Source organism: Uloborus diversus, chromosome 8 (assembly GCF_026930045.1).
Source record: "Uloborus diversus isolate 005 chromosome 8, Udiv.v.3.1, whole genome shotgun sequence".
Taxonomy (NCBI): domain Eukaryota; kingdom Metazoa; phylum Arthropoda; class Arachnida; order Araneae; family Uloboridae; genus Uloborus; species Uloborus diversus.
Window position 1 is genome coordinate 109,978,754 of NC_072738.1, and position 20,237 is coordinate 109,998,990.

Here is a 20,237-nt window from a genome sequence, read left to right on the forward strand (position 1 = left end):
AATTTTACTTGGGATTTTGGTGGTTTGATGTATCCACGATTCGGACTAAGAAAAAATACAGATTCAAAGTATCTGAAAAAAAATATTTGTAAAAAACCTCATTAACAGAAACAAAAAAGAAAAAAGTTTCTTCAAATAACGCAAATTGTCTTTCATCTGACAGAAACGATCATAACGGACGTTCTTCAAACAACGAAATAAATCATTCATGTAACAAACAAAAAAACGAGCATTTCTTTAAATAACGAAAAGTTGACTTCATGTAACAGAAACTACCATAACGGACGTTTCTTCAAACAACGAAAAAATTCCCACATTTAACGGAGAAGAAAAGAAACGGGGAAAGTGTCAAATGACAGAAAATATTCCTCCCACAACGGGAAAAATATGGACGAAACTTTCTTCATTTGACAGAAGAAAATAAAAACGGAAATTCGTCAAATGACGGAAAATTTTCCTCCTATGACGAAAAGAAAAAAGAAGGACGTTCCTTCATTTGACAGGAGAAAATAAAAACGGAAATCCGTTAAAAATCGTGAAAAGTCCGGCAGCACTGCTGCCAAGAGAATTTCCGTCAATTGAAGGAATTATTTTTGAGAGTGTAGGGAAACTATATAAATTTTATGCTTGAAGATGTACTCCATAGAGTTAAACAAGCACACTGATGTCCAAATCGAGATTTTAGACCAGATATATATAACGAAGTTTTAGAATTGACTGAAGATTTTTTCATTTCAATTTCAAATTTGTTGTTTTGTTACTATGGTGTGATATCACCTGATCGATTGGTCACCGACTTAGTTAACACTGATTTACCACGGGAAAAAACAGTGCAATGACGCTATCTTAGTTACTATTATTGTGAATGATGAGCCATTACTGACAGCTGAAAAAAAAATCATAATCAGATTGTGCTGACCGTTGATGCTGAACAAGGCTATACAGTAGTAGATAAAAACCTAGCCGTAAACATTCCAACTGAATTTTTAAATTCTCTGGATATACCAGGAATGCCACTAGACGATTTCCAGTTGAAAATTGATTTACCAATTTTCCTTCTTCACAGTTTAAACCCACGTAGTTTTTTGCAACGGTACACGTTTCTTCATCAAAATGTCAACAATTTTGACGGAAAAGTTTGAAGGACAAATTTTTGTGTTGCCACGTGATCCAATAATAACATCATAATTTTCAAACACATTTGAAAGGCTTCAATTTCCGATTTGTTTAGCTTTCGAAAAGACCATAAATAGATCTCAAGACCAAAAAATGTCTACTTTCGGTTTGGACTTGAAACATACATGTTTCTTTCATGGGCCACTATCTGTCGCCTACTCACAAGTGGGAAAGTTATCATACCTATTCGTATTAGCAAAAGACAGGTTAAGCAAGAATATTGTGCACAAGTTAGTGATTTGATAATTTTCAGTTTTCAAATAATCGAAAGAATAGATCGAAGTCAATGTTGTCTACCTCATTTATAAAATTTAATTTTTATATGTTTTTAATTTAGTTAATGTATTTTATAAAGAAGTTATTGGTTACAAATCATAGAGAAATCTGAGATGAATGTTGGTTTATGCTTAATTTCTACGTTCCAATATTTTACAATCAGTTTCGATATTTACCATCACTTTTAAGTTATTTTGCTTTTATTTTTGGCCGAAGCCATACTTGCAAAATTTACTAAACGTAAGAATAATGTTTTTACCATTGAAAATTGAGTTAGCACTTACTAAATTCAATAAGTACCTAATTCAGCCAAACCCTCCCGTTTTCAATCTCATATGTTATAAAATTTACTAGACTATTTAAAGCTTCACTAAAAATATTAATTAGATTCTATCAATCTATTGAGTTAAAGCATATTTTAATCCAAATACTTCGCCACAGCAACGCGTGGCTGGGTCAGCTAGTATATATATATATATATATATATATATATATATATATATATATATATATATATATATATATATATATATATATATATATATATATATACACACACACATATATATATATATATATACTAGCTGACCCAGCCACGCGTTGCTGTGGCAAAAAAGTTGGATTAAAATAAACTTTTACTCATTATTTTGATATAATCAAATAAATATTTTTAATAGAGCTTAAAATAGTATAGCCGATTTTAAAACATATGAGATTGATAATGGGCGTGATTCAATGTAAAAACGATTCCTAAATGTTCCTGGAAAATTATGGGCAGCTGATGTGGCCAATTTCTGCCAGTAACATGTCCTGCCAAAACCCGGAAAGTTTTTCGATAAAAGTTAATAACCTTCCTGAAATCATCTCGGAAGCCTCTTGAAAAATTCGAAGATCTTCCCATTTGAAGTTAGTCGTGTTTCTGGAACTTTAGTGTAAACTTAGGAAGGGATACAAAAAAAAAAAAAAAAAAAGCTTAGCACCTTTCTGATTTATAAAGGAACTTCTATAAGCAGTAATGCAAACATAGCCAAAGCTTAGCCAGAACTGCAAGCAAGTATCGAAAATTTTTACTCATTAACGTTTCGGATTTTTTTTTTTACAGTGCAGGCTGAAGAAAGTACTTACTAAATTTTTTATGGAAAAAGCACTATACTTACGCTTAGTAAATTTTGTAAGTATGACTTCCGCAAAAAAACAAACAAAAATAACTTGAAAGTGATAGTAAATATCGAAACTGATTGTAAAATAACCGAATGTAGAAACTAAGCGTAAACCACCATACACTTTTAGATACTACACTACATTTTATTCACCTCAGCTTTCTCTATAGTTTGTAATCAATAACTTCTTTACAAAATACACTAATAGATATGATAACTTTCCCACTCGTGAGTAGGCGATAGATAGTTTTCCCAGGAGATAAATATGTATATTTCAAGTACAAACCGCAAATAGACATTGTTTTGTCTTAAGATATTTATAGGGTGATTGAAAAAGCTAAACGCTTTGAAAGCTGAAGTCTTCTAAATATGCTTCAAAGTTATGACGCTATTAATGGATTACGTGGCAACACAAACATTTCTCCTTTAAACTTTCCCGACAAAATTGGTGACTTTTGATGTAGAAACGTGTACCGTTGCGTAATTTAGGTGGGTTTAAATCGCGAAAAAGAATAAATTGTTGAGCCAATTTTAAACCGGAAATCGTGTAGTCGCATTCCTGGTGTATCCGGGGAATTTAAAAATTCATTTGGAATGTTTACTGCTTTGTTTCCATCGACAACTGTATAGGCTTGTTCAGCATTAATGGGGAGCTTTTTTTTAAAGCCGTCAGTAATGGCTCATTATTCGCAATAATTGTAGCTAAGACAGCGTCATTGCTCTGTTGTTATACGTTGCAAATCAATGTTAACTAAGTCGGTGGCCCAACTATCAAGTGACGGCATATCATAATAACTAAGTGGCAAATTTGAAATTGAAACGCAAAAAACTTCAGTTAAAACTAAAGCTTCATATTCATCTCTTGTGTAAAATCTGGATTTGGACATTTGTGTGTTTGTTAAACTTTATGAAATACGTCTTCAAACGTGAAAGTTATATAGTTTCTCCTTAAAAAAAATGATTGTATCGGATAGTATGTCGTCAAAATTGTTTTAAACAGTTGACGAATACTGTTTCTCCGTATGTCAAACCTGCATTAGAAAGTGTCAACTCCCAATGACTTTGTGCGACCAATAAATACAATTTGCGACATGCATCATGACATGTATTTGACAGTCGACAATTGACGATCTACAAATATTCCTGTCTGTTCGGGAATGTTTACCGAAAATAAAACTGCAACAAAACCAGCACGATTACAGTGGCAATTATGAGTTTTAAAAAATTAAATGTATCTGAGAATAGACTTTCAATTAGTTCACTTTTCGTCTCAACGGCAGTGTAGAAATTGTCTGGCTATTTCTTGTACTGTATATTTTGGTACAGATCAATTTCACCGTTTCCAATACTTAGCAATTGCTTAGAAAATACTTATGCGATTAGATTATTTTGCGTTTATACTCGCATGTTCATGGCCAATCGCATTATCTCGACATTGCGCTATAAAAACGATTGTTTTAAAAATGCGTTGATTTCATCGGAATAACTGGTAATGTCTGCCGGAAGTCCCCAGAGAGTATTCAGACGATTTCGCCTAAAAGTTTATCGTTGCCGTTCAAATCTTGCACAATCCTAGGATGTGCTTCCCCCCCCCTCCCGCCTTTTACTCATGAGCCATAGTACACTTATCCCAAATTATAATTTCACTCTCTTGTAACACTACAGCCATACCACGTTTTTTTTTCTTTAATGTTACACATTGCGTTTTGTTTGTTATAAATATCTAATAGACAACTTTAAAGCTGAATGTGCTGTTCGTCTACCGTCTAAAAAAAGTAGCAGCAATGCCTGCCCCAGCAAAAAGTAGATGCAATTGTCACTGCAATTTTCTGTTGCAAACGTATGTTTGCAAGAATTAATGATATTAAAAATCTCTTGGGGAACAAAATAAAGAAAATAATTATTTTCCGCTTAAATTCATTAACCTTCCTGAAATTAACCTGGAATATTTTTGAAGAATTCAGTAGACTTCTTAGTTAAAGGCAGTTATGATTCTAGCACCTTCAGAGAAGCCTAACGCAGGTTTAATATAATAGCCTGGAACCTTCCTGCTTTTTTAAGAAAGCTCTCAAAGCATTAATACACGCATTGCCAACGCGAAGACGGACTCTCAAGCAAATAGCTCGAATGTAACTCCTCTGCAACTCTTTCAAAACTTCTTAATCCAGTTAACTTTTCGCACTCATTGGGTGTTGAGTCAATCTGGACGAACCGTAATCGCTCCGAAACCGATACACCTATTAAATACGTTTAGTTAATCTTGATACTGGTGGAGAAAAATACTTTTCACAACGGTGTGAAATTTGCAATTTGTAGCAATTCAAGGAAACGTTTTGAAAAATATAGTTGATTTTCTTAGGAAGTAAATAATAACCTGTAATATCCCGAAACGTTATATGGAAATTCTAAGCAGCATTTCTGAGTTTTTTTATCATGGTTTATTTAGTAGTAAGTCATACGATGTTAGAGTTGTAACGATTAGTTAACTTACACCGCCATCTATTAAGAATTTTTACAACTAAACAATTAAATCACACTATTATTGCATAATTAATATGAAATTTGCAATAAAAAATTATAAAAACTATCCTATCTTTTAAGTTGAACCAAATTACAGATAGGTACGAAATTTGATAAAAATCGGTTCAGTAGTTTCGGAGTTTACCCCGAACAAACATCGTGACACGAGATTTTTATATATATAAGATATATATATATATATATATATATATATATTAGTGAAAATACCCGGCGTTGCCTGGGTCAGTAATAATTAAGAGAAAAAATCGTTACTTGCTTTTGTTTTCTGTTTTAAGTGAAATAATTTAAAACACATCTTTTTGACGTGATTAAAAATCGAGTTTCTTCCTTACCCATAAAACTAAAATAGCAATAAGTATAAAGAACAAAATAATATTGATTTAGAAACGAAAGCACTATATTTAAGCATATACAAATTTCCAAAACATGAAATTAATCTTCTCATGTTTAAAAAGATTAATCTGTTGATACTTTTTTTTAACATGGAGTCTAAAACCTTCTCTGTATGGCTAATGAAGTACGAAGTGATTTAAAAAAAGTAGCTGCGCTCGTAATCCCCTTATACTTGCTTTAGCTATTTTGGGAAATTTCAATCATTGTGGGCTCTTGGTGCGATTTTACCGAATTTGCGAGAGTCGTTTTGGGGTACCTTCGATGATTCTCTCCCCTTCTTTCCTTCCTTTGTAAAACGATATGATATTAATTTTCGTTACAGAGATATCGACGCCAGATTCTGAGATACTTTTGGTCACCATAAAATGGCGCTAAACAGTTTCATCCGAAATGTTTCCAAAATAAGTTGTAAAATCTGGTGATTGTTTGAAATTGTGCAAAAAGGAAAATTAATGGACGTTTTATGGATTTGCCTAATTTAGTTGCTGGATTATTTAACACAGTAAAAAAAGTCTTTTGAAAATTCTTTGATTGGCGATATTTTGTTCACATGGTGAAAGCTGAGAAACATTATGACGTAGTCTTCGGCTTCAAAAACAGCGACGTTGAAAAAACTGCCAAATGCATCAGCTACGGAAATCTTTCTGCAAAAATTTTGGCGATCTGCTGTTTGATTGGATAATGAGTAAGCGTTCAATCAGCATAAATAATAATAAAAACCATTAATTACATTAAAGTTCCGTTTAAGTGGAAAATGATCAGCCAAATCATGTATTATTTGCCAATCTTGTGCAAAAATCTTACTTCAAGATTTGACTTGAGAAAAGCCTTGAACAGTCACGAAAAGCAAAGATAGTCAACAATACAACAATTGCCGCTATCGACAGGGAGTTTAGATGATACACTAAATACTGTATTGAGTTGAGGAAAGCCTTCCAACATGGAACTAAAAAGCTTCAAACTCGTTTTTTATTCTACTTAGAAATTTCAAACAGGTGCCATCTTCAGCAGAAAAATCAGAGCTTTCGATGGACATATAATGTAAATATGTGCAAGTATTTTTTCATCCCAATATTAGAGAATTTTTACAAAAATTGTGTTTTATTGCCCCCCTAAGGGGGTTTTGCCCCCCATAACGCGACGAAAACTACCCTATGTGTTATTCTGATGCATAAGCTACATTATTGTAAAGTTTTATGAAAATCCGTTCAGTAGTTTTTGCGTGAAAGAGTAACAAACATCCATACATCCATACATCCATACAGACAAACTTTCGCATATATAATAGTCGTAAGATATATATATATATATATATATATAGTCTAAAATTCAACCAATACCTTCAGAACGGCAACAGCTATTTATTAAAAGAGGATCTAAGGTACAGTAACGTAGCCATGCTCTACACAGTGAATCCGTTTGCAACGCTACCCGGTTCTCTTAGAAGCGGTTACAGATACGGGAAAATAAATCAACTTCGAAATTACTCAGCATTATCAAACTAAGAAAAAGAAATGCATCTTCTGCACAATTAAATTAATAGACGTAATATACACCTTTGTCCAATCGCGTTGAACAAATCTGCACTTGCCGGAAATAAGCCTTATCCATCAGTAATGCTCAAGCCCCTATGTACATCTGAATATGAGACTGAACTTCCGGCAGCACGATGCACAACATGGCAGGGGACACGCTGGCATTCGCATTTGTAATAGGGTTTCGAAATTCCTGCAATGTTGGAGGGGGGGGGGGGGCACGCACACGCAGTGCATCTTGCCAAAAAAAGTCCAGGAATTCAGATCAGTTGAACGTGGAGGCAGTTATTAGCAAAAATAGCACCCGACGACTTTTAGCTGGAATGCTCTTTACACTTACTGTTTTCAACGATACTGTGTGGAAAATGAATAGTTTGATAATGTTGAATAAATTTGTAGTCGGCGTTTTTCCCGTATATCATATCGTTTCTAAAAAATATCGATAATTCCGAGTTTTGCGGCTAGGTGGAGCTGCAAGGAGCTATTACCGTTTGTAAAGCATTAGTGTGGTACAACGGTCTATAGTGGTACCACTCGATATCTTTATTTTTACTAATATTAAAGCTGAATGTCTGGATCTCTGTCTGCACCTCGAAGCGATTTTTCGAAAATTCGAATTTATTCTTTTTCTATTTCAATTTTAATAACATGTTACCAACAAATTATTATAACATTAAAGCGAAAATTTGTCATAACGTGGACGAACAAATTACTATTACGTGGACGAACAAACTACCATAACATGGGCGAACAAATTAACGTAACAAATTTGCGAGAAATTTATCATCCTTTATTTGTATATATACAGGGAAACCAAATGACATTTTAATTTTCTACTACGGGCAAACACGTTCGGGTACCGCTAGTATATATATAAGATTCAAAAGTTAATTTTTGAAGCTTTTCGTTTTCATTTCTTAGCTCACTTTAAATTTTTGTGAAAAATAAAATTAAGTTTATGAAGTGATTAAAAAGAACAAAAAGAATAAACTTAGCAAAATACAACCTATATGGGATGATAAAAGTGAACAATTTATCTTCGGACATTTTTACCTTTTTGTCTCAAGTTGCAGTGACATAGGCAAGCTGCAGTGCAAATACAGAATTTTTCTTTCTCACTGTACTTATTTGTTCATAGCGCATAACTTTGATACGATGTCGAACAAGAGATGGCCATGTAATGTAAAAGATCTTAATGAGTATTGTTTGACTTTTACTTCCATACTTTTCCCCTGTACATAGCCGGTAGTTTCTGGTACATGTTATATCTCTTGTTCATTAATTTTGTAAATGATTTTTTTTTTTTTTTTTGCATCGGACGAAATTATTACAATAGGCTATAAATTAATTATATTTCATCTTTTTGTAATATAGTTTATGTTACGTCTGGGGAAGAAAACATTGTATTTGTTGTTCTTTTGGCAAAACATTTTTATTTACCTAGTCGTCTTAGAGCTTGACAAATGCGGAAAACGAATTTGTCTTATATTGGATCTTTAAAGTTAAATACATTTCGCATACAACTATTATGAAGTATATCAAAATTAATCATTTAATGTAATGTTACAATCAAAGGCACGAGAGGCAAACGGCGTAACTTATTGTATTTCAGCTAGAATGGATGCAGAGTGAGTTATTGACAGAATTGGAATTTGTTCTAAGCAGCGTTTGACGTGCATTTGAAACCAGTTTTTTCTGTCAAATTTGGAAAGCTGAGATTCTTAGTTGAATGTAGAAGTAGCCTTTAATCTCGCACACTTTTATGTTATATTAGATAATGGTCATTCTTTTTAAGTAGGCTCCTACGGAACCTCATTGTTAAAACCTGAAACTTTTTTTGTTTGTTTGTTTTTTTTAAATCTCATATTACATACTTTGACCCAAGATAACTTCAAAGTTTCAGGATGCGAAGCAGTGGAACACCACGCAAGGATAAGTTAATACAGTGGTGCCCAACCTAAGACCAGCGGGACCTATGTGGCCCGTCTTTGTGTTTAATGTTACGAAACGAAAAATATGTTCCGAAACTGCAGATCGTCTTTATTCATTATTGTGAATGATTGTTTCAAATTTGAAGACAGGTAAGCATAAGTTGGTTTCTAAGAAACAGATGCAAAGTTCAAATCAATAAAATAAGCATGTAGTGACAAAGACAGCAATTTTTTGGCTTTCAATTGTTTTTTTATTTTCCTTGTTTTACCATGCGATCGTGAAAATAAATACTATAATTAAATATTACATCTGTTCGTATCCGCGACTTTCCTTTTAATATGAGGTGTGTCCTGCACAAAAAAGAAGGTTCGACACCCCTGAGTTAAACAATTGTAGGATTTGCAGCAACTAAGAGTTAATTCCACTTTTTGACTGTAGGGAACTCTCCTGGAGTTAATTCCATATTGCCTCAAGCAAATGAAGCAGCTAACTCATTCAAGCAAATAACTTGAGAACTACCAACCGGAGATAACTCTTTATAGAACCAAACAAACTCGAGGACTATCATCTGGAGATAACTCCTTGTTGAACCAAACGACCAAAAATGGAAGTTACTCTTTGTTGCTGCAAGCGCTTCAATTGCATGATTAGAATACTAATTTAAACCTGCCGGAATCCCAAGCCTGAGAAAAGAATAAAATTAAGGAAAAACAGTTGTAACATTCTACCTGCGAATCCATTAGATTTAACATCACAGTCATCATAACATTGTGTTCGCATTTCAAGCGGAGTTTTTATATCAACCTAAACGTCAAGTATCAGAATAAACCAATGTCGATCTAAAACATTGCCTCTTTCGTGATGATTTTTTTCTGAAGACACTGTGGGTAAAATGTTTTAACTGGTTCAGCTAGATTTTTCTGGAAAAGGAGCGTATCACTTGTTTTTTTAATGAATTTTTCATTTCGAGAACACAAAATAATTCAATGGTAAAGAACAACACTATTGGCAATGGATACAGGCACTCGTTGACTTAGATGGCGATAAAGCTTCTGGTGTCTTGCTCAACGAAGCCAGAAGAAGAAAAAAGAAATCGTTTTTCTATTATACTGTCGTGGGTAGTAACATTTTTTTTTTGTATTTTGTTCTCTATTGTACGTTAGCTCTATTGTAAAAGCGTGCTTATTTAGCTTCCGTAGAAAACTGCTTTGAACTTTATCAAATGAACTCAGTTGCAGGCTCAGAACTAGAGTCACCAGTTTGAAGTTTTATATTTACAAACTAAACGATAGCAGGAAAATACTAAAAACTATACTACTGTTAAAAAATTTTAACAAGAGAAATCGATACTTGAGCGTGTTTATAATTAAATGTAAAAAAACGAAAAGCTGCACTAAGTGAAAAAAACCACCCCGACACCAAATGGGACCTCTTTATAGTGTCCCGTATCCTGTTATAACAGCTGAAACACTGCATTGTAGTGGCCTTTCTTAAAAAGATGTTGGATCCGAAACTGACATTAGATACAGCACAAGTCGTGCAAACAGATCACGATATCTTCCTAACAAGACCAACGAACCAGATTCAAAATTCAATTTCATTTCCAGCACTTTGAGAGTCCTTTTTAGTGTTTTACCTCCCCTTGCCACCATACCTTCATGGCACAGTTAACATGCGGAGGCGCATAAAATGGGGATTCGTATAACGAACAAAGATACATGCAAAAACATATTCATAGACTGCATTATTTACGTAGATAAGGAACGAAGCAATAATAATCATGCTGTATAAAATACAAAGTGTTGTCATTGAGGCATTTTTAAGAGAAACTAAGCGTCTATATTTTTTCGAAACCTTCGAAAAGAAGCAATACTGACTGTTAAGCAAAACTGTTGATGATGATCGCACGAAAATTTTACTGCAGTGAAAGTATTTTTTTAACTTTTTTATTTCGAATGGCTGGGGTAGTACATCCCACAGAATAACACAGGAAATATGAATAAAAGAGAACAACAGCATAAGTACGAAAAGGGTGAAGACATCAAAACTTTGAAAGGATAATTGAAGATTATTTTGCCCCATAATGATCCTTGCCTTCCAATATCTAGATGCATCAGTCTCTCCACGGAGGGCACTGTAGGAATGCAGTTAGTCTCTATCCAAATTTTCAATTTTTTTTTCTACGCATTGGGCACGTGGCCACTTCAGGAGTAACGAAGCGGTTGAGATGATCTTCAAGGTCATCATGTTCTGTTGATAGACGGAACAAATCTACTGCCAACCGTCTACATTGAACTTACTACATGAAAACGTGTTTTCAAGTGATCTTTTTTATGCATTTTTTTTTTTTTTTTTTTGTGTGAATTTTTTTGTGCGCCGCATTAAAATTTTAATTGGATTGGGATTCCATTTACGAAATTATTTGCGAGGTAGTAACAAGTGCGATGTAGTATCTTCAAGTGACGACATAGGCACCCTGATGGGAAGTCACTGTGACCTCCCAAAATTTTCCTTATTCGGGAAATTTTTTCCGACTACTCGGCAAAAATTATCACCACTTGGTTTATTTTAATTTCGTAACCGTAATATTTAAACCCGCTAAAAAAAATTCTCTTTCGTCCCTTCTCCTTTCCAAACATTCCAACGGAACCCAGGCAAGTTCCTTGCCAATTCGCCTCCTCCGCAGTAAAACAAAACCCCGCCAAAGCGCCAACACACGCACATTTTTACTGCTCGCGAGGCCAAAAATAAGTAATATGTAATGTCAGCATTACATTCTCCCTTTTTCCACACTTTTTTTTTAATTACCAAAACTATCACTGTGGTGATTAAGGAAAAATAGCGAGGAAATGCCTTTCAGAGAAGAGAGATTTTTTTTAGCGGGTGTAGAAAGCACAGTGCAGATGTTTCGCACACAGCCCGTATGCCTTGAGAAAAATGAGGTAAGGCATTCTTATTAATACATCTAAAGAAAATATGCCTTTCATTAATATTTAAATATTTAGTGTCTTGTTGTGGGCTAAGTAGTATTTGCAACAACATATACATATTAATTAATTCACGAAAATAAAAGCTAAATAATAATAGTAACGGCCCTGTTTTTTTTTTTTTCATTCTACCGAACCTAATAATATCACAAATGAACCTCCATATATAACATATTTTACCAATAGCACTGAATACATCATCATCACAGTATCCACCGCATAAAAAAAGGTTCAGGTGTACATAGAGATGTAAAATTTCCGGAAATTTCGAAGTGGCGGAAAAAAAAACGTTTTTTTTCGGGAAAAATTGGAAAAAATGGAAAATTTGATTTTTTTATGAATAAAATTTGTGTTTCTTAATAGCTCTGTGTTTCTTGCAACATATAAAGGGTTAAGCTTTAAAAAATATATGCTATCCACACATCTTCTTTTTTCTGCTTGACTGAAATACACATAAAGGTAAGATTAATTAGAAGAAAAAACCTTTTTGTTTTATAACTGAGTAGAGGGCTTTCATGTTCAAACCCAGAAATAAGTTAAGTCGTCACTCAACCAATAATAATGGGTAATGTGCGTCTAATCATAACAATTACATTTTCTATTTTCGATTGCCTTTGAAACTTCTGAAATTTTCAACTTTCAAGCATGATTGATTTTTTTTTTTTTTTTTTTTTGAAAAAAAAATAATACAATGTTACTGTCTAAAAATGAAAGCTGTTGAGTTTTGATTTTTTTCCAATCCATTCTAAGTCCAAATCGAAACTAAATTGTTTTTTCTTAAGTTGAACCAAAATTAAACTGAAACTTAAGTTTATTCATATGGCCGTGCTATGCACAGTAGTAAAAGTAGTCTTACTAACCCTTTTGAACAAATTTGATTTATTATAACCGAGTTGTTCTCTGTTTCGTATTTTACTTAAAAATAAAATGTTTTAAGGTCATTTGATCAAGAGCTATTGTTTTGAAAAATTCTTAAAAAAAAGGACATCTGAATTAAATATATGGACGAGCCACTTTTTAAAATACAATATCTTAGCTTGAGCCCAACTGCAAAGTCCCCTTTTTTGCTTAGCACGGCAGTGTACAGGTACGGTAAAAAAAATATCGGACAAAAATTGTATCATCGAATGGAAGAAAGGTAATTTCATTTTAATGAGTACTTAATTTATTTTTGTTTCTCTCTTTATTAGGAAATAACTTACAATATATAACCTAGTTTATGTATTGTTTTACGGTTTTCTTACGATTTTAATCGAAATACCTGATATTTTAAGTTGTTTAACCAAGTAGAACGACAGTTCGTTTGCTTGTTGGGCCTCGACTAAAAGTATTTGAAACGGCATGCCGTTTCAAGTGGCTTGGAAACGATAGTCGATGTCCGGAAAGTGTACAAAAACGAACAGTGAACATTTCAGTTAATCGTTAGGTCATCCAAAATTGAGTTCAATGAAATCCTCGGGTTTCCACGAGAGCAGGTCGTTTGTGAGAACTTGTGACCGATAAGTGCGACTAAGGGAAAAAACAGCCCAAACAGAAGTTTTGCAAGTTCCAAAAATTCAGGCCTTCGTATGACTCTAAAGATGCCAGAAACGTTTGAGATGGGCCCGCAAGTCCACGCTGAAAGAGATACCTTTCACTGATTTACCGTTCAATCTTTTCATATCCCCCAGAACCATTGGATTTGATCTGTAGACACCATAGGCTCCCATATGGGGGGAAAGTGGGGGCTCAAGCCCACCCCCCTTTGGAAAAGAGAGCTTCCTCTTCCTTTTAATACTTTTTTCCTTGTAAAAATGTAAAAACGTTTTTTCTCCAGCCATTAATGAATTATTTATCAAAAATGCTAAATTTTATTAACTCTAATCTGTACGAAAGTCAGTTTCCATGGGGAAATATCCTGCTAAACCATGGGGAAAATATCAGAGCCCCCCTCCCTTAAAATTTTGCATATGGGCGCCCTTGGTAGACACTCCAAGCACCTTAAATATCTCCAAAATCCAAAGTCAGGCTTGGTCTGAGATGGAATCAGTACAAGCGACAAAAAATCTCTAGTTTTTTGTAGATGAGGGCCGTAAAATGAATCAAAAGTGAACCAGAAGAACATTTTAGAAGCTATTGTACGTCTGTGAGCCTAAGAGCACTTCAGCAATGTAGACTGGACATTTTCCTTTAACTCCACTCCGATTCATGTGACCAAAAAGACAAGAGTGGTGCAAAGTGCATTGTTTTTGACATGATATCTTTAGAGTGGACGCTCTACTCGCTCGACCTCAATCCCATTTATTACACTGTATGGCCTGTTTCAGAGTCAAAGGTCTACCCTAAACTACACATAAGTTTGGACTTTCTAAACCAATCGCTTTATAGGGAATAGGATTGATTAAAGGACTTGCTGCCCTTGAATGAAAATTTCAATAAGCAGTTGCATCTCTGTAGTACTACTGCAAATGGCTGCTAGTTTGAAACCAATTAAATTTAATGATTGCTAAAGGTTTTCTCATATCATTATTTTTTTTGTGTTTTGTTAGGTTATTTATTTTTAATCAAGTTTCTTGGAAAATTGCTTGCCTGGCTTTTTTTTGCCGTACCCTGTATATTTGGTTCGCAGTCAGCAGAAACACAGTTTTGTGATTAAAGTTATGCTTATTTGTTTTATGAAGAATTAAAATAAATTCTTAACTAAGGTTATTGGTTTAAGGTTTTTTGCAAAAAGTATTGTAACGGATTCGGTGCGACTTCCACTTTCTTGAAATGAAGACACAGTTCTTGATAAAAACACAGGAAATTTATTTACACTATGTACAGGAGAAACCGTTAACAACTGCTAAATTATTCATCAGCAATTATCACACAACACCGTAAACTCAACGTTTACACACGTATTTACTTCCAAATACGAAAACAACACAGCGAAATGCCTCGCTATAAACAGAGCAAAATGCTATCAGTTCGAAATACCAATCGAAACTCTCCGTTTATCCATCGCTAACGGCTTTTATAACCATCCAAGAATTTTCTACAACATTCTTTCTGCTTCGAGAAATGCGTAGACCGTTATCAAATTTTATCAATGAAAATAAAAAGAATAGGGGGTTGTATACTTTAGCCGAATGAAAAAGGGGTTGTATATTCATTACGGGAAACTATTTACAGGTTACGTTCCTACAATAATTACTATTTACAGAATTTGTAACATTGCCCCCTTCCTAAGGACTGCACGTCCCGGGCAGTACAATCCCCAGAAAGGGTGCCAAACTTCTATCACAAGTTTACAAATATACACATTAATTAATAACTAACAGATACAGAAAACAAAATAATAACAAGAAGTATTACTAAACATTAAAAGCAAAAATTTTCTACAACTTTTATGTTATCAACCATGGTTGTTTACGTAATACTCATGAACTATGGCCATAGTATGGGGCTAACCGATCATAATGTACAACCCTAGGTTTTGCATTAGGTGATTTTTGGATCCTCACTACGACGTCATTTAGTCGGTTAACGACTTTGTAGGGTCCATCCCAATGCGACTGCAATTTGGGTGAAAGACCTTTCCGTCGGATGGGATTCCATAACCAAACCTTGTCGCCTTCGTTGAATTCATGTCCAGTAGACCTTGTGTCGTATCGGGTCTTCATCTTCTCCGCCGCGATGTTGATTCGCTCTCGTGCGAAGTTATGAACGTCTTCCAACCGGGCCTGGAGATCCTGGATGTACTCCTCAGGCGATGCAGGCGCATCCGGAGGACGACCGAAGACGAGATCACAAGGTAGCCGAAGCTCTTGTCCGAAGAGCATCTGAGATGGGGCATATCCGGTAGTCTCGTGGACAGCACTGCGGTAGGCCAGCAGGAACAAAGGTAGCTTCTTGTCCCAATCCTGTTGATTTCTGGATACCATAAGTGAGAGATTATTCAGGATGGTGCGGTTAAATCTCTCCACCATGCCGTCCGATTGTGGGTGTAGTGGTGTTGTCCTAGTTTTCTCAATTCCGAGAATTTGACATAGGCCCTTAAACACAGCAGAGATGAAATTCCTCCCTTGATCGGAATGAATCTGCAAAGGTGTTCCATATCTCGAGATCCAGTGTTGGACTAGAGTCTCTGCGACGGTGGTAGCCTCTTGATCTGGAATGGGATATGCTTCCGGCCATTTGGTGAAGTAGTCGATGGAAACAAGAATGTATTTGTTCCCATCAGCAGTTTTTGGTAGAGGACCCAGGATGTCGATCCCAATTCGTTCGAAAGGAGCTCCAACGTTGTACAGATGTAGCTTCCCTCTGCTTCTCTTCTTCGGTCCTTTACGAGCAGCACAGGCGTCACAAGAATGGCACCACTTCTCCACGTCATCCTTCGCCTTGCTCCAGAAGAAGCGCTCCCGAACTTTATTGAGAGTTTTCAAGACACCAAAATGTCCTCCAGTCGCACTACTATGTATTTCTTTCAGAACATCTGAAATCCTGGATCGAGGAAGTAGTAACTGCCACCTAGATGTCTTGCCGTCGTCAGATTCCCATTTCCGGTGTAGCACGCCGTTCCGTAAATGGAGTGAGTTCCATAAAGCCCAGTATCTTTTTGTTGCAGGACTGAAGATGGAAACGTCCTGCCAGCTAGGGCGTCGACTGTCACTTTCCATGAACTCTAAAATTGGTTTTATGTCGGGGTCTTCAAGTTGATCTTTTCGAACTTGGTCATCACTCCATGGATCAGGTTCTGATGATGTTGGAGTCACTGTCACCTGATAGGCGGTAGGGCTAGTCGTTCCATACTGTTTCTCGATTCGGGAACAATAGTGGCAGTTCTCAGGACAGGGTCTCCTTGATAAAGCGTCAGCATTACCGTGAGATAACCCTTTTCGATGCTTGATCTCCATGTCATATTCCTGGAGCCGCTGTATCCATCTGGCTATCTGGCCTTCTGGATTCTTGAAGTTCAAAAGCCAAGTTAACGAGGCATGATCTGTCCGAAGCAGAAATTTTCGGCCGTAGAGGTAATGATGGAAGTGTTCTACAGCTTTCACTATGGCCAGTAACTCCTTTCTGGTGACGCAGTAATTTCGCTCCGACTTTGATAAGCATTTGCTCCAGTAAGCGATGACATGTTCATTTCCGTCAATTTCTTGGGATAAAACAGCTCCAATTCCCTCGTTGCTCGCATCAGTGTCCAGGATGAAGGATTTTTCAGGCTGAGGATAGGCGAGGATAGGCGTTGATGTTAAAGCCTCCTTCAGTCGTAGAAATGCATCTTCGCATTCTTTGGACCATTCAAACTTTTGCTTGCTCTCCGTCAGCTTATGCAAAGGTCGTGCAATGTTGGAAAAACCCTTCACAAACTTCCTGTAGTACGTGCAGAGCCCCAGGAAACTTCGCAACTGATGGATGTTTTCGGGACGACTCCAACTCCTGACCGCAGATACCTTCTCTGGATCGGTTTGCACACCCTCAGAAGAGATGATGTGACCAAGGTAGTTCACTTCCCGGCGGAACAAATTACATTTGGACGGGCTTAACTTCAGATTGGCTTCCTTAAGCTTTTGCAGCACCTTCCTAAGATTTGCCAGATGTTCTTCGAAGCTGCGTCCCACGATGATGATATCGTCTAAGTAGACCAGACAGGATTCGTAAGAAAGTCCTCTTAACACTGTCTCCATAAGACGCTCGAACGTAGCTGGTGCATTGCAGAGGCCGAAGGGCATCACTTTAAACTGCCATAAACCTTGTCCAGTTGTAAATGCTGTCTTTTCTCGGTCATCAGGGTGTATCTCAACCTGCCAGTAGCCGCTCTTCAAGTCCAGGGTCGAAAACCACTTGTGTCCGGAAAGAGTGTCCAAGGTGTCGTCTATCCGTGGAAGAGGGTAGCTGTCTTTCTTGGTGATTTCATTCAGCCGTCGGTAATCGACACAAAATCTGGTGGAGCCATCTTTCTTTCGGACCAAGACGATGGGAGAAGCCCAAGGACTGGATGAAGGTTCGATGACATCATTCTCCTTCATCTCTTTCAGGAGGGTCTCAACTTCTTCCTTCTTGGCGAATGGTAGTCGTCTTGGATGCTGCTTAATAGGGAGGTGTTCTCCAGTGTAGATCCTATGCTGCGTTAAATTCGTCCTGCCCACATCCTCCGATGTAGATGAAAACAGATGCTTGAAGTCCTCCACCAATTGTTCCGCAGCAGTTCTTTGATCTTTCGATAAGGGTGCACTCCCAATTAACTTCGATGTCAAGGACTCAGAAGACACAGTCTCGGGGGAATTGATTCTTCTAATGATGCAGTTTACTGGAGTACAAGTTGCTAACACTTCACCTTTCCGGATATTCCTTGGCCTTTCACTCACGTTGGCGACTCTCACAGGAATTACATCCTTAGAAAGGTCCACAAGCGTAGATGCTACCAGCACTCCTTTTAGGCTATTGCTTAAGTTGGGGGATTCAATGAGTCCAAATCGAAAACTATTGCTTTCTTCAAGGGAGCCAGGTATTAATGATTCTGACCTTGAGGGAATCGATAAATCTGTTTGGGCTATTATTTGATGAGCGGATTTTACATCACTTTCTGCAGGGAAAACGGCTATGTCTTCTCTCATCGAGTGCAGCTCATTAGTCTTGAAGTCGAGAGTGAAGTCATATTTCTTCAAAAAGTCCAATCCGAGAATGAAGGGGTCCGTGATATTAGCGACGAATGCCGTATGATGGTAGGTGGCATTCCCAAACACTATTTCCAAGTCCACTTTACCGTCAATCTCAATTTTGTCACCTGTCACAGTCTGGAGACTTACGCGTGGCGATGTCCACAGCAGTTTCAATCCAAATTCACGAGCCACATCTGTCCTAATGATTGTCACATTGGCTCCAGTGTCAACAATCAGTCTGCAGGGGTTCCCATTTACATGTGCGTAAATGAAAAGTCCATCACTGCCACTACTAGAAGAGGAAATCTGCAGAGCTTTAGTGGTGTTGATTTCCTTCCCTCGCGTAATTTGGCGAGCCGGACAACTCCTTCGCAGGTGTCCTTCACTACCGCATTTCCAGCACTTCTGCTCTTGTTTCTTTTGGGCTGTTATGCTGCTCAAATGTCTTGTCAAGTCACCGAGTTGTCTCTCAAGTTCAGCGAGGTGGGACGACCTGGAATCAGACTCATCAGCTTCCTGAGTCCGGATTAGATGGCGATCCACACGGGTTGCTTCTTGGGCGGCCTCGTATCTCATCGCATACATCAAAGCGGATTCCAAGTCGTTTACATTCGCCATCCGGAGGGCCTTCTGGATCTCAGGATTCCGAACTCCGTCGATGAAGTAGTTGAGTGCCAGGTTGTCCCGAACATCCGCAGGACAGTCGCAAAAAGCAAGATGAGACAGTCTCTCGACGTCCGCCGCTAGCTCTTGCAGGGTTTCCCCGGTTTTCTGGAAACGGGACTTCAACTGGAGTCGGCTGAACTCTTTCTGGCATTTCTCACCGAAGCGAAGCTCCAACGCAGATGTGAGGGCGGCGAAATCCAGGCGCTGGCCGTCCGGAAGGTTCTGAAGAATGTCCGCTGCGTCACCTCTCAGGGATGCTGCAAGATGGCAGGCCTTGGTAGCAGAGTCCCATCCGTTCGCTTCCGCCACTATCATGAATTGGGTCTTGTATACCTGCCACGAACTTTTCCCGTCAAATGTGGCCAGTTTAATGGACGGTCGAGCAACAGATGTGGGAGCGCCAAACTGTACAGAGCTGCTTTCCGCGGTCGCCAATCTCCTTTCCAGGTCTTTAAAGATGTCTTCTTTAAGTTGATGAAATTTTCTATCTTCTTCTTCCAGTTTATTTTCTACAGCATTGCATCGGCCTTCCACGGAACTTAATTTTTCTTCAAATTTCTCTTCGATAGCATCAACTCGATGCTCTATCTCATTAAATTTATTTTCCATCACAGTCTTTACCGAAGTAAGATCGTTTTTAATTTCCTCTTGGTTAGAAACTAGGTCATTTTTCAGCACCGTTAAATCACTTTTCAATTGGTTTTGATTAGCCGCCATATCATTTTTTAATTGTTCTTGATTAGCTGCCATATCATTTTTTAATTGTTCTTGATTAGCTGCCATATCATTTTTTAATTGTTCTTGATTAACTGCCATATCATTTTTTAATTGTTCTTGATTAGCTGTAAAACTTGCAGTCAAGTCACTTTTTAATTGTTCTTGATTGGCTGTAAAACTTGCAGTCAAGTCACTTTTTAATTGTTCTTGATTAGCCGCCATATC